We start from the raw sequence: 16,364 nt of genomic DNA, 5'->3' as shown, positions 1-16,364 counted from the left end.
CTGAATAGACGCCAAGACCCGTGAAGTCAACTCCTCCAAATTCACTGATAGAATCGGCAGAGTAATAGGTGCCAAAAAACAACTTTGCGGCATTGCTTGACTCAATACAAAACATCCTACCCCAGGTCATGGAATATTTCCCTCTGTTCCCATACTAGATTTGCTATAATTTCCGAACAGAAATGTCATACCATAAGGTTGTTGCTATCCAGCGAAAATGAAATTGCTTCTATGTCCCCTAAATAAAGGTGTGGATCAAAGAAAATAGCTCCAAAACCTTTGTTCAATTCAAACGTATCAAACCATGTTTTTGTTTATTTACTTCCCAAGCCAGGATTCTCGTAGAACCAGTGCAAATCTGCTTTGTCCCACTCAATTGTTCTCAAGTAGGTTCCCTCACCCTGCTTTGTACAGTAGACACCTGAGAATCTACTTGACACCCACCACAGACGGATGGTAAATTGCCCAATAGAGGCTCAGACCCCTTCACGGCCGATCTATTTACAGATGTGGGAACCTCTATAATGGGTGAATTTCAGACCCAATGCGCCAAAATCGGAAGCACCCGTCACGGGACGCTCACAACAGAATCAATGGGTTGGTCTTTCATTGGATTATGCGCCCAAAACGTAGTCGGTTTGGATTGTTGCCCAAGAATCAACACTTTGATTTATCTTTGAGGAAGAGAAGGGGCTTGCTCCTTCCTCGTGCTCAGGTCGCTTACAAGCAAGCCATTGACCACATAGGGATCAGTCCCCATCTCTTTAAAACCAGGCACATTGATTGATACATGTTCCATTGATTTAGGGAGTGAGTCACCCTTCCCCTGAGTGCCCCTTCTTTTTTGTTTGGATGCCGCCCCTTCTGGGTATTAGATGTCACAGTTAGATCCCTCCCTTGGGCTAGGGAATCGCCTGTTTGAACATTCAAATATATGAGGATGTCAGTTAATGATGGTAGATTTACATGTTTTTTTTGAGATATTTGCAGATCTAGACCTAGGAGTAGGCTGATTATTTGTCTTCTTTCCCTTAGATGCCTTTTTTTCTTTTTCCTAACCATCTGGTGTGAATAAGCCCTGCCGAGACTCAACAACATTCTGACTTTCGGGGGACAGATTTCTGTTATTAGAAAGGACCTCCCCTCTTGTTTTAGCCCCCTTCCTCGGATTTGTAGACATTGAAAGTGAGTGATTAATAGGTAGGCAATATGTTACCTCATTTGACATAATCCCTTTTACCTCCCTCTCCACCTCCTCCAAGGAAAAATCCCTGATCGCTGACATCCTAGAGGACGTTGCAATGTACTCCACAAGAGGTGACGGGGAATCAGGAGAGCCCGTCACATCCATTCCAGGGGTGTCGATCTCCTCTGAATAGATTTGCACACCCCGCCCCCCCACATTTGGTAACACACAGCACAGGGTCCAGATCCGACAATACTCTGGATGAAAAACCCCTCCACAAAGGACAGTTTCTCATTCAAAACGTTAAATATGGCTGTGTTATTCTTTACAGCACCAGAGACCAGTTCTTGCTGCTCGTACAGCGCTGTAAGGTCTTTGTTGACATTAGAAGAGAATTGTCCCCAGGTTTTACTCAGATTTTGACCATGAGTCAAAATTGACGGTGATCTCTGCCAGAAGTCCCCTATTGGGGATGTCATGATCAAAGGGTGTGAAAAAGGTTACACCGATTCTTGGTTCGAAGGCATCCAGGCAAATGTTTGTGAAGCAATGTTTTTTCTTTTGATCTTGGTTTCATTTATTACGCCCTGGATAGCAATTTCCACCTCCACCACCTGTCGCAGGTTGCTTTTTGTACAGCGCACCAGGACAGTGTCGTAAATCTCCCCCCGTCTCACCTGGGATCGCTTCTTGCTCTGTTCCGCGGGAGGATTCCTCTTGTGGACGGATAGGATCTTGTATATGCTTGCTCGAGTCTCGTCCGGCTGCAGAGCGCGTTCAGAGTTCCGGGAAGGTCGCAGTTCCAGGATGTCCAGGAAAAAGGTAGCAGTCGCTAGGAATGAGGATTCCAGGAGCAGAATTAGAGGGAAGGGGTGAAAGGAAGGAAGAAGCAACCAGGAAACTAGGAATAGTGGATTCGCCGAACAGCACACACAGGTCAAGTCACTACCTAATGATAGCTTTGAGACACGCGGGGGCGTGGCCAATTTATAGAACGTGCCGTGTGTGACATGAAGGCTGGTGCGAGGCAAGTCACTTGGCACGGCCATGTTGGGAGTAACAAGGAATACAACCCCCGTCGCGATAAGCACCAGGAAGTCCAGAAGGGGCAAGTTCTATGGGTCATGACAGACAGGTGCTCCCATTGATCTTCTTGGGGCAGTACCACGTTGATACCAGACCCCCGGAAGATCCCCTGTGATCCTGTCGCAAATTCTTGATCGATGGACGGGTTGCTGGCCGAGAAGCCCAGCTTCTTCACTGAAGAAGGTTGATCCTCTTCACTTCTTGTCGTTCGGTCCTCCAATGTAAAAGCTGGTAAATTAGCCATTTCACATCCAATAACAAGTTCTAAGTCAGTAATCTCCTGAAAAGCACTGCTGCTTTCCATCGACGAGTTCAATACCGAGTCTTTGTGTAGGTTATGCGAAAGGGTCTCACCTATGTCTTAGTCTCGCTGTCTTTTACCCTTGGTAACGTCCTTGTCAGTAGGCCCATCATCTTTTTCCTGGCCCTCCTTGAAAAGGAAGGAGTGCAGCTGGCACAAACCAAAAACAAAGGAGTCCTTAAGGAAACTCTGTCGACGCGTGTCAAATGGTGTGGAATATGGACATCTCTGCCGAGTATCCTGTGCTTTCGGTTAAAAGCCAGTAATAGAGCGTGAAAGCAGACCTGCTTCCCTCCTGTTGGTGAAGCATTCTGTGATACCAGAATCGGACACAAGGATTCCGGCAAAATACTTCTTGCAAAACGTTGGTGAGATCTAGTCTGAAGACTAGAATCAGCAGGAGTTGAGTCCATCCCCCTTCTGCTTCTCTCCACTGAGCCTTTTACAGAATTCACATGAGTTTGGCCAAATATCCTAGCCGACGGGGTGCCTGGACCTGCCAACTTGTCTCCGCCAATGAAGCATTGTTGCAATACACTTGCGCAGTACTTGACCACACTTCCCTTTCCACAGCTTGCTCATGGGAGTACTCATCGGTCAAAACATCCGCCATGGTTTCATCGAGAACTAATACCCTCAATGCGGTTTGGAATCTGGTAATAGGGGGCAAAGCCACCCCCTTATCCGCTGCCTTTTCCACATCAAGCGCAGCCCCAGACCTCAACATGCATTTGAACATAGCGTCAATAGTATACTATTTCGTCCATTTTCTTTTTACGTTCTCAAAGTGTTAAATTCTCAAACAAGACCAGTTGAGCCCAAAATGAGTCTCGTCCCAATCCCAGTCCCAGTCCCAGTCCCAATTAGTGCTAACTCAGAGGCTGAGACCGACAGTCGTAAGCACTCTATGTGGAGTTACAGTGAGCTCTGTCACTAGACCCTCAATATGCGATAAAATAAGTCCTGCTACTCCTTAGAGAATTGACTCAAAGGCCCATAGCCCACAGTCGTCATATCTCTGGGCGTGGGAGTGAAAGTAGGTGGTTAATTAGTCTGGGTAAGTTGTCTGAATAGTCTGAATAGTTAGCCTACAGGAAGACTGTTCTTCGCCTACAATAGCCATATAATGCCACTCAATATTTGCATGTCCTATGCCCCACTTCACTTCCACCACTATTACTGCGGCTAAAGCAGGATGCCGCCTGCACTCACTGCGTTAAACCGTTGGTGTCAGTGGGGGGTGGGGGGTGGGAGGGGTATGAGGCAGTATGCCACAGACTAATTGTCAAACGTGTATGAAATATGGCCGCACTCTGGGTTGCAAAAGCGCCCGATTTCCGCCCGTCAGGTGGGGGGCAAAGTTTTCAAAAAATCTGCAAAGGGCAGGGAAACTCTAGCCTCTGGACCAGAGTATTACAATTGCATAGAACAACAGAAAAAGATTGTCCAGAGAAACAATTCAATTTGAAAAAATGTGTATCAAAATTTATTGAAAGTGATACCAACAATTTAAACAATGGTGAGTCAATCACAAATAAACACTGATCACTTTAATACAGCAAAACAGCAGCAACCATATGCCTAAAGTCATCTAAAACATTGTCACACATACTTGCCATTCATAGTGCACTCATTCAAACCCAACTCAACATACCGTGACATACATCCAAAAGCTTAAAAGACAAAAGAATCATGCTAAAAACCTGTGGGGAGAAGGAATTCATGACTGGTCCCCATCAAACAGACATAATTTTTATATTCATAATCAATAGAATTAATTAATAAATAATCTATTGTCAGGGTGGATCGGAAGGAAAAGTGCAAAAGATCACATCCCTGTAGGGTTTGTCTCTCGACCGGTTTCGACGTGTAGTTGTAGTAAACACAACGTCTTCCTCAGGTGGATGTTACCATTCTGTAAAACACAAAAACATGGCTATAGACTACTGCATAGAACATACGAGTCATAGCTGACTGTCTGCCGAATACAATTAAAAAGAGGGGGCAACTACAAAAGAGCAACCCAATTTTCTTTGTGAAACAACTCAGGGATCATATATGCCGTATAACAATTAAGCAAAATAGGAATCCCATTCTAACAGCTATATATGACGGAGCGAAAGGGTTAGTGACTCCCAAAAGAAGACCGTGCAGAATGGTGGGGAACCTTCAGGACCATGGTTAATCTGCAACAAGTATATAAGTGCACAATGCAGATTATATATGAACATATGATTGTTAATCAGGTCCGGATTAGAAGGGCAAAGTTTTGCCTTCCCGGTCCAAGATTGCGACTCCGACGTGGCATAGGCTTGGTTCGTAGGCACCAATGTAAACGCCAAAACGCCAATAGTGGTGCACCACTTTGCACCACCCGTCCACAGTCCAACAGATCCTCCAACTACTCCTTCTACAGAAATTAGAGGAAAGCACTTCAAGCCGTACTGAACACTGTGTCCTACGCAGTAACAGCTGTTTCCGATGTGTGAAAGATCAGTCTTTGTCTCAACCACAAGCGCAGTCCAACTCCAAACTGCTAGCCAAAACTCCTCTGAACAAGAGTACCATCAGCAACCCCAGACACGTGTTTCGGCCTAGTCGGGCCTCATCAGTGAGGTGAAGCTGAGCCTCTCTAAGACACAGTGAGCAAGGGGTCCACGTCTGAATTACCCTGGGTTTCTTGGGGTTAAATAGTGAGTCTGTTGCGGGGCAGATGTGGTGGCCAGAGGAGGTCCATGATTAGACTGCCTCTGCCAGTTTGAATGGGGCAAAATCGTACCGTTGGTGGGCTTCGGTGTGACTCAAAGTATAATCTTGGATAAAAAGAATCACTTTTGGCGTCATTGAGCAGATGGTCGTTGGAGCCAAAGCCCCTACAAAGAGGAACATCCCACTGAAGGCTCAAACTAGTCGTCCATCCATCCAGCACTGTCGGCAACCGCCCCGCAAAGCCCTACTCTCTTTCTGATCTCCAGAGAGCCTTCATCAGTGCTTGGACCCCTGTACAATGGTGTGTTCAGGAAGTGGCCTGGGGTGGAAAATGCTGCCTCCTGAATCTGATTGGCCACCCTAGGTGCCACCCGATTATCCTAAACTATGATCAAAGACACTAATGTTAGCCCGTGCATAAGTCAGTGCCCCACTTGGGCCACCCAGTCAAATCTATGGTCCCGCTGTACCAAGAGAGGAAGAAGCATGGATGCGTCAAGAAAGCGCATCATATATACTGCAGAGTCAACCATCAAGGCTGTCAACCCTCTAGCCATCCTGGCCCGGTATGATCGGGAGTTGTGGTTCAAACTGGGCTGACTCCTGGAATTCTTGCCGGATGACAAGAGGACGGAGGTGGGAGGTGGCCTCCGATCATGCCCTCACTGTGGCTATGGGTGTCGTGGATTCCGGCTTGCGCCAAACGGGAAATGGCTTAGCGCTCTGGCGTGAAGGTTGGCTGAAGGTTACCAATTTTAGGCCGGATTTTCAGGCCAAAATAGTGGATATGCCTTTCGACAGTGATAATCCTTTTGGAAAGGCAGTGGAAAAAACACTGCAGGCCATCAAAGCGGACACAGAGACGGCAAGGTCCCTAGGAGCCCAACAGCAGCACTGCTTTTTCTCCTTTTGGTCCTCCAGGCGTATGTTTGGAAGATCCTCAAAGGAATTTGCCTCCACTTGCTACCGTCAGCCTTCTAGATCCACGGAGCAAGAATCATACAGAGGTCGGTCCCAGGCTTTCGATGGAGGGTCGCAGCGTAATCGGCGCCCGCAGGGAAAGCTGTAAGCAACCAAGCAGGTCTGACTTGGCCCAGGCCCCCACTTCCGCACCCCAGTGGGAGGCCATCTATCAAATTTCGTCGCTGCCTGGTGAAAAATCACCAGAGACAAATGGGTGCTGGACATTCTGCAGAATGGTCACACGCTGGAATTCGAGTGCAAGTGCCCTCGTATTCCACCTGTAACGAGGAAGGAACAACACACTTCCCAGCTGCTGCGAGAAGTACAGTCCATGCTAGCAAAAGGTGCAATAGAACTCATTCCACTGCAACTCTGGGGCTCCGGTGCATACTCCAGATATTTTCTAGTTCGAAAGAAGTCAGGGGGGTGGCGCCCAATCCTGGACTTAGAACACCTCAACAAATACCTAAGGTCTCAAAAGTTCAGGATGGTCACATTGCAACAAGTGCACAGCCAACTGGAGGAAGGGGACTACATGACAACTGTCGATCTAGAAGATGGCTACTTTCGCGTCCCCATTCATCCAAAACATCGAACATTACTTAGCTTCGTGATTCTGGGGAATCATTACCAGTTCAAGGTGCTGCCCTTCGAAACTGAAGTCCGTGCCAAGGGAGTTCACAAAGTGTTTGGCCCCGATAGCAGTGTATCTACCTCTCCAGGGCCTACACGTCTACCCGTACCTAGATGACTGGCTCATCCGGTCACGTTGTCAGAGCCTGGCAGTGCGATACACACAGGAGACCATACACCTCCTAACAGCTCGGATTCTCTATCACTTATCAGAAATCCTGCATAACGCCATCTGAGGACGTTCTGTTTCTGGGGGTACGTCTAAACACAGGGACATCCCTAGCTTTCCCCTCAGAAGAGCGGGTGCTGGCCATGCGTGGGAAGGTGCATTTTCTGTCCGCCTTCAAATCAGCAAACAAACCATAGTCATCAACTCGCTGCTGTGCATGATGTCCTCCTGCCCATAGAGTCAAGGTTTGCTCTGAAGTACTTTAAGACGAGATAGCTGCACCTTGAGAAGGATGGGGGTGCAGATGTATTACTCCAACACCAATCAATGAGGACAACTCAGTGGTTTGGCAAAGGGGAGTCCGTTTAATGACGAGTACAAAAAACTGGGAAACATGGAAATCAACAGTGATACAATAGTACGTCTCGCTTCAACTCCCTCGAACTTCATACAAACAGTAACATTTATACCCAAAACTCGTCATCATTGACGTGTAACACTCAAAAGTTAACATGCAATTCTATTGGTTAGGAAAAGGTAACTTTACTATAGATACTATATCTGTATATGGTAACGGAGTGAGAGCATTGAATAAACACTATCAGGTGGGCGTCTAAGCCCCTCCTTTTTATTTTATTTTATTTTATTTATATATTTATTACGCGCCGCAGCTCGCGAGCATCAGGGCGCGACAAAAACACGTAAGACGGAGTTCACAGGACTACATAAAGAAGAAAAGAGGAGGACTCAGGACAGTCCAGGCTGAAAAAGAAGTTAATTACCGGAAGAGTAACGTTTTCAGCTGCTTCCTGAATAAGGAGTGACTGCTTTCCAGTCTAAGATTGTCTGGAAGCTCGTTCCAGAGTGCAATGGCTTTAGTGGGGAAAGCTCTCCCGAGTCCGTTAGCCTTGATTCTAGAGTGGTTGACTTTAAGTAAGCCTTTTTTAGCTGATCTGAGGCAACGGCTTGGTTCGTACCAGCAAAATTCCCTTTTAAGGTAGGAGGGGGCCGTGCCGAATAGACAGCGATGGACGAGAGTCAGCGATTTGAATTTGATACGCTCCTCTATAGCGAGCCAATGAAGACCTATTCGGTCGTGAGTGATGTGCTCGCGCTTGGATTTGCCGGTGATAGTTCTAATAGCATTGTTCTGGATTATCTGGCATTGTTTGATGCAGGAGTTACTTGACCCAAGCATCAACGCATTCCCATAATCCAGTCGGGACAAAATTGTGGCTCTAGCGATGGTAGCGCTATTTTTGGCGTTGAGATATGGCCTGATACGGCGTAATAGTCTCTTCTAACATTACTCTAATAGACGTCACTATAAGTACGACGTCCCATTGGTTCTAATATCTATAGGACCCTAGATTATTTGGTCTATTGTGATTGGGTTGGCTTCAACCCCCTGCATAAATATCCACTTTACTTAGCAGCACGCAGAATGGTCAACCAGGTGCAGGGTGCCCCACGATTCACCCGGCCTTCCCTCAATCCATCATTTCTTTAGTGGCTATGTGTCAATTAGTTGGCTGTGGTCGGCCTCAAAACTGTGTCTTCTTGTCAGGAAAAGGTATCCAGTGAATATGTTGGAAAAAAAAATTCGAATGACAAATATGTCAAACATTTTACCCCAAATTTTTTCAAATGTATTCTTTTTTAATGTACATGTTTTTATGTTTGTTTCGCAAGTAAAAAAGAGGGTTTAAAAAAAGGGGGGGTTCCATTTCCCCATTTCAAACAAAAAATAACAAGAAAAAGACATTCAAATGTTTTATTTTTTCGGTAAAATGTTTTCGACATTTTTGCATTCGAAATAATGTAATTCAAAATACTCACTACAAACCTCAGGAAAAGTTATGATATCTCTGTCTGGGTGGCTTCCAAGCGTAGGTGTGAACCCATGCCTCTTCTCGCTTGGATGGTCACGTGTTACTAAACCGTGAATTTGCCTCGTTTCTCTCAATTTGTGTATTTGATTTTCGTTTCACCCGCCACCTGCCTTCGCCTTCTTATCTCGATCCTCCAGAGGCAGGATATTCTGTTCTTAGCTTCAATTAAAAGCAACTACTGTTCATAGCTTCTATTGATATGACCTTGGCTGCCTCTGCCGAGTTTCGATTCAGCCTTCTTTCCTCATGTTTGCTAGAATATGAATCTTCTTGCGTTTGGCCTATAATAACCTTGGTTGGTTCTGCTTTTAGTGGAAAGTGGACTAGCACTTATATAGCATGCTTCATTTTGAGGTAGATTGTGTACAATGGTGCTTGCCGCTCTATTCTTCTACTTAGCATAGCAAGCCTCACTGTTTCCTTAGCTTTCTTGCTGTTAAAAGCATATGTACAGGCGTTAGCTGGTCGAATATCTTCATCCTTCTTACAGTTTAAGCTCCCTTGTCTTTCATCAACGTTCTTTTCTTTCAGTTAAATATCTTTATTCATGGCATTTCGTCTCTTTGTGTCATCCTTGGGTCGTCTTATCTTTTATGGGTGCGTTAGTCCAGGCCCTCGTGACGTCACCATTCATCTTCCATTAAGGACTTTTTTTTTTTCTTCTGAAAGGGGCCTCTAGGGGTCCCTTACGTCTATGGAAACAAGCCAAGTCACCACACTCGATAGATATGCCAGACACAAGGTTGTATTCCCAAAGCTAGGGTTTATTGCAAAGCAAATAGTCTCAGTTGGCCAACTTGGTCTCACGCCCCGCGACATGTATCTCTAGACGCAAGAGAGCGAATTACGTACATCAGTTACATATATACAAAATGCATATCATACAATCAGCAATGACATGTTTAACACCCCCCTTTATTGGGTTCCTTTGAACTCGGTGTGATGATGGACACTTTCGACAATTATGACACCTTCAAATATCTATTCTAGTAACAATATGCAATTTGCAAGTGCGGAGGCATGTTTTAGTTGTTGAACAGAACACAGTGCTTCTGTTCTTGGAAGCGAGCTACATACGGGGGAAGAGTCACATAACAGACCTTGCAATCTATGAGGTGCTATTAGTGTCCTGGGAGCCGACACGCTCTACAGGGCTCAGTAAAAGGGGGGCCGCAAGAAGAGCATAATTCAAGCTTTTAGCTGCTATATTCTACCATATAACGAGACTAGCTGGCAGCTGTGAAATGATTAAATGCCCTGCAGCTCTGCTTCAATGCTACATTTGGGAGGGAGCTGGGCATTCCTTCCTGGCGCTACCTACGTTGTGTTTCAACGAACTCTTGTTAGCCTCGTGGCCCTGCGGCCTTGTCCTTTCACATTCAGACTACAATGTTTAACAGTCGAGCAGTGTAAGCAGAAAATGTGCTGCGAAGCAGTAAGAACAGAAAGCAATGAGCAATTTTTAGAAAACAAAATGGCGATCCTTGTTACATCAAAATGGTCGTTCATTGGTAAACTCGGAAACCTATGTGTCTATCATATCGTACATGAGACGGTTGGCCCACGGCCACCAAAATACGTTTGCCATCAATCATGAGAGGTATCCATTTTTCTAGACTGACACTTCCTGGACAGTACTTAAGCAATCTTCATTTCGTTTCATTTGCTGGTAGGGTTTTCTCAATGGGTACCTTACTGTCCATGGTTGTCTGGTTATTGGTACTTCAATAGGTATTGTTCTTCTGATAGGTACTGGGCAGAGCCCTACTGTGGCTCTCTGCTGGTTTATTTGCTCAACATACGTCACATGTTTCGGTGTGAATGTTCCTGGTACTTCAAAATGGGCAACTGGAGTGCAGGCTTTATTTGGGACCTCCTCTACAGAATGTTTACCTTAGTGATCGTGCCTCTCTGATATTGATCACTGGATGACGACCAACCACCACATCCTCAACCCTGGGAAAACCAAAATCCTACTCTGCGGGAAAACATAACTCATCCCCCAACAGATCCCTTGGCCTGAATCACTAGGACAAGCACTGGCACCTTCAAACCTGGTTAAAAATCTTGAATGCAAATTAGACTCAGATTAATTCCTCACCCAACACACCACCAGCATATCCAAAACCTGTTTCTTTCACTTACGTATCCTCAGGCGTACCTTTCCCTACCTCACCTATCCCCACTGCTTCTCGGCTATCAACTCCATCATTCTCTCCCGCCTTGACTATGCAAACTGCCTCTACTTAGGAGCCCCCGCATCTCAACTACAGAAATTGCAAAGAATCCAAAACGTGGCAACGCACCTGCTCATTAACCTTCCCGACAGAGAACACATCAGCCCTACCCTGAGAGTCCTCCACTGGCTCCCCATTGCTCGACGTTCCACCTTCAAAGCCATGTGTATCACCTATCGCGCAATCCACAACACTGGCCCTGAATTCATGCGAGACAAAATTGGCCCATACTAACCTTCCAGGAACCTCAGATCTCGAAATGCATTTCGCCTAGTGATCCCACTGCATAGCTCCGTAAGACTTGGTGGCTCCTCCTTCTCCGTCCAAGCGCCAATCATCTGAAATTCCATCCCCTTACACATTCGCAACATTGAAAACCCCCTTAAATTCAGCAAGGCCTTTAAAACCTGGCTCTTCTCAATTCTCTCCTAACACACTGGACCTTGCGAATAAACCACTAATGACCTCAACCGCCTTCAATTACTACTCAGGGGCTGGCAGCTTTCACAGCGTTTTTCCTGACACACCACCACACACACCCCTCAACATTGCGACCTGCTGACTAGTACTCCAGGTAAGCCAGCAGCTTCCGTTGTGGCATTCCTGATCCACCATCAACCCCCCCACAACAACATTTCATCCGACAAGCACCCAAACTAAGCCAGCAGCCTTCGCTGTGGCTACACATGCATCGTATTCACTGCACCCCTGCCCAGCAGTCCACATGAGAGATGACTAACAATGCGATAAGTGGCACAGGTTAGCACATGCACATCATTAACTATCCACTACCACTGTTAACCCATATCGCTCATCCAGGGAAACTCCCAACACTGGCAATAGCCCACCACAAACTATTCCCCTAGCTAGGTACAACAAACCATCGATAACTGTCACATTACGGATACCACTATACAATAGGCCGAAACATGCGGCCTTTGAAGCCTAGGAACCCCTCCACCTACAGCAATCTTGGTGTAGCCCCCTCCGTTTGTTCATTATATGTTGAGACCTCCTGCAATGTGAAACCTGGGCCACCTTCCCATACAGGATTCTCAATTTAGGTACTGCCTCCGCCTTGACTTACGAAATGACTAATCATACTACAGGGTGATACCTAGGCCTCTCTCCCACTATACAGAATGCTCAAATCTAGGTGTAACCTCAATCTAGGTTTACAATATGCTTAAACATACGGCACTTTGAAACATTGTCCTTTCTCACACTGTACAGGATCCTCTAATCTAGGTTTTGACCCCATCTCTGTTTATTATACGCTGAGATCAGCTAAAGTTTGAAACCTAGGCCCATCGCTACAGGGCTCTCAATTCTAGACCTGGACAAATAACCAATCTCGCAGCCTACGGTACGTATAACTCACATCACTAGTGTGGACATAGGCCGAAGGCACGGCCAAATATCCATACACGATAGAACACGTCTATGGCTAAGCACATCTGGCCTATTTTCACACATAGTTGCCCAGACTGAAACATCTGACGTACCCCAACACCTCTGCCACTAGCATAGAGCGACCACCACCCGAAAGGAATCCGGTATAGCTGGCCTCACAAAGACTCTCCTTTACAATAGCAATCTATCTCCAAACCCTCAAGAGCACCCACCCATGTATCTGACCTCTACTGGGCTGCCTAGTTGAGCCTACCAGTCACCTAAGTCTTGGAACGGCAACATGCACACACAATCATCTAAGCCGAGCTCCCTAGAATCTCCAACCACATCAACTACGGTCACCAAGGGCGTTCCAACCAAGGAAAAAAGTGCATTGAAGCCACACAAATGGGGAAAGAGCGCTATATAAATAACCAAATACAATACAATACAATGACTAGTTATGGAGGGCAGCACAGTTCAACGCAATGGCTAACTGTAGGGCGCAGCTCAATTCAGCGAAAGGCTTATTATGGAGCGCAGCACAGCTCAACAGAATGGCTAACCATAGGGCGCCCTACAAATCGGCACAATGGCTAACTATGGAGTGCAGCAACCGGTACAAGAAACTATTTCTTTCCACGGCCAGAAAGCTGATTAAACGAAACATAGCCCGACTATGGGGATCCAATATGGCTCCTCTCTTTGTGCAATGGGTAGCAGATGTAAATGTATGTATGCTAATGGAGCGACGTGTATATGCAGCCAGAGGAAGTCCTAGGAAAGCAAATAAGATCTGGCAAATATGGGATGAAGCAAACTGATGTGTGTTATAACCGACAAGTCAATGTAACAACGAAAACTGGTGAAGATGAATAACTTCAAATGACAAGTGGACTTGATTACTATACAACAGTAAATGTGGATGGGCCTCATGACATGGTAGGCGCTAAGGGATTACCGGCACCGGTAAGGTCACCGGTGCCGGTAATCCCTTAGTGCCCTACTACGAGGTCCCTCAGCGGGTCCCGTCCTTAACGCCTGGTCTGACCAGGTGTTAAGGACGGGCCCCGCGGAGGGACTTCAGAGCTAATAACGGTACCGCAAATTGTGGTACTGTTATTAGCTCCTTCCCCATTTCCATTGAGCCCTATGGGGGCTCAAATGGGAATGGGGAATGGTATTTGGAATGGGGACTTACCGGGTCCTCCAAGGTCTGAATGACCCGGTAAGTCCCCATATCGCCTACCCCGGACACGGTATGCGGTAAGGGAGTAGCCATGCCGCTAATAGCGGCATGGTTACCTCCTTCCGTGTAATGAGGCCCGGTGGTTGTTATTGTTGTCTTAAAATCAATAAAATATTACAATAAAACAAAAACACTCCGGTGTGGAGACCGGAGCTGGAGACTGCTGCAGAGGTTGGCTCGGAACCGGTTGCACTGGGGCGGATTTGAAGGAGCTGGCAGCGTGGGCTGCGCTGGGGCATTTGGTGCCGGAGCCATGGGAGTAATGACTATAGGCACCGGTGGAGTGACCAGAGGGAGCAAGTCCCTGACTGCGTCCCTAAGGTTGGCCCCCATCTGGGGGGTTCGCATCAGCCCGATAAACCTTTTAAAGAACCTATCCTCAGAGGCTGAAGAGGAGGCAAGGGATACTGACGGAGTGGCTGGGGGCCGCTGGTGCCGGAGTACACTCAGTCTGGGTTGCAGGGGGAACCTGCCCTGCGCTACTGATGGATACACTTTGGGCCACATATCTGGTTAACACCAGTCCCACCTTGAAACTCGTTCACCCGCCTGCTCTGTTCCTAGGAGTGGCATCAGACGAGCTGCCATGTTGTCTGGCATGGCGGCGCTTTTGTCAGGCTGCGTGCCAAGTGCCAGAGTCGTGGTGCATGGCCCTCTGGACACGGCGTTGGCCAAGACAAGGGGGCCTCATCACGAGTTGGGCGGTAACGCTGGTGTTATTGCCGCCGGTGCTATTAGCCCTACCGCCAAACCCCCCCGGCCTATTAGCGCCGGATCATGGGTTTGGCAGAACAGTTAGTGCCCATTCCCCATTGGGCCCATTCGGGAATTCCTTATTCCCCATTGGGCCCAATGGGGAAAATTTGCACTATTACCACTGGCGGATTTACCGCCGGCAGTAATAGCGCCGAGAATCGGCAAATTTGCCGCATATCTCCCCACAGCTCAGAGCTGGGAGGAAATCCGCCAAGGCCATGATCTGGCGGACCCTTAAATGCAGCGGTAATAGCGCTACCACCGCATTTAAGGGTTACCGCCAGTCTCGTGATGAGGCCCTTGGTGTTGGAACATGGGGCCTATCCTGCACCTCAGGTCTAGGCCTGGAAGGCATATCGCCCTCTGCATTGTCGCTGGTAGTGCTGCGTGCAGGTGCCCCCTCAGACATGAAGCCGGTACTAGGGCGTAGCCTCTCGGGTGTAGACCCGGTAGAAGAACCTTGCGGTCCCTCAACACTGATACCGGTAGTGTCCGAAGACCCCTCGGCCGTAAGGCTGGTAGCTGTGTTAGCCTTGTGCAGTGGATTGTAAGAGAACCCAAGAGGTCCTCCAGCTTTTGCGTTTCCTCTGGAAGGAGTTGACCGTAGGGGGTGCGATAGAAAATAACAGCCCCCTTGGGCCTCGATCTCTGCTGGACAAACTGCTTCAGGTCCTCTGGAGGTTACGCCTCGAAGAGTTCTCTACACCTAGCTAGTCTCTTCTTCAGTGTGCATGGCGTCAGAGAGTTGTACGCAGTGCAACCTTCCCAGCTGTGGTCAGGGCCAAGGCAGCGGAGGCAAAGAGTGTGGCGGACAGAAGTAGGAAGGAGTCCCTCGCAGGCTGGACACCTGCTGAAACCCGCTGAAGTCGACATGCGCCGGGGAGGAGCGTGATGCCGGAGGACCAAGTACCTGATGACAAAGAGAAAAAGATAAGAGAAGAATCCGGGGAAGAGCACGTGCAATTACCTGGCAAGGCCAAACCCAGGAGCGCTGGTGAAATCGGCCCGTTCCTGTCGATGCGGAAAAGGGGACTGAGGAGTGGTGCTGGTGGGCGGAGTCAGGGTAGCGCATGCTCCCAGGCCCGCACCCCATGCACCTCCTAGATTTAAACGGTTAGAGGGTTTTTCTGGTGAAAAAGGGTTCCGTCTCCCGTACCTAAGAAGGGATGCCCATACAGCATGGAGGAAAGGGGATGGGACGTAAGAGCATTCAAGATTATTCTGCCCCAGTAGGTAGGCTCAGAATTACAGTATTTTGTAAAAGTGTGCATATCTTGGCTGCAGTCACCTGGATTTTATTTTAACAAACTTCAAAGCCAGGGCCAGGGCAGGGACACCATTGCCAAATTGCAATCCGTCACATGCCCCCAGCAGCTAAAACAAAGTCAGGCTCATCCTGAAGGCAAGAAAAAACATTGCATCTAGATAGGATTGTGAAGGTTAGTGGAATTGTGAACATTAGTCTGCGCCGGACCCAGACAGAATTATGAATGATAGCAAGTACCACATTTAGTTAGAATTGTGAACATTATCCTCCATCGCATCTAGATAGGATTGTGAAGGTTTGCCAGTGCCACACTTTGATAGAATTGTGAACATTAGCCTGGTCACATCTAGACAGGATTATGAATGCCAGCCAGTGCCACATCTAGATAGAATAGCGAATATTAGCCATTGCCACATCCAGACTGCATTAGGAATATTACAAATGCCACATTTAGATAGAATTGTGAATGCTAGCTTGATTCGCATCTAGAGAGGATTTTGAAGGTGGGCCAGTGCAACATCTGG

General features: G+C 47.4%; 1 protein-coding gene across 5 annotated transcripts in view; it reads left to right on the top strand.

Moving 5' to 3' along the window:
• The window catches only part of U2SURP (U2 snRNP associated SURP domain containing), a 1,877,492-nt gene that overhangs the window by 430,680 nt on the left and 1,430,448 nt on the right, over nucleotides 1-16,364 (top strand). The gene's annotated exons all lie outside the window — the stretch shown is intronic.

Source organism: Ambystoma mexicanum, chromosome 10, assembly GCF_040938575.1.
Source record: "Ambystoma mexicanum isolate Mex_15411 chromosome 10, UKY_AmexF1_1, whole genome shotgun sequence".
In the NCBI taxonomy this organism is placed as follows: Eukaryota; Metazoa; Chordata; class Amphibia; order Caudata; family Ambystomatidae; genus Ambystoma; species Ambystoma mexicanum.
Note: the sequence above shows the minus strand (reverse complement) of the source record. Positions and strands in the feature narration are given on the sequence as shown.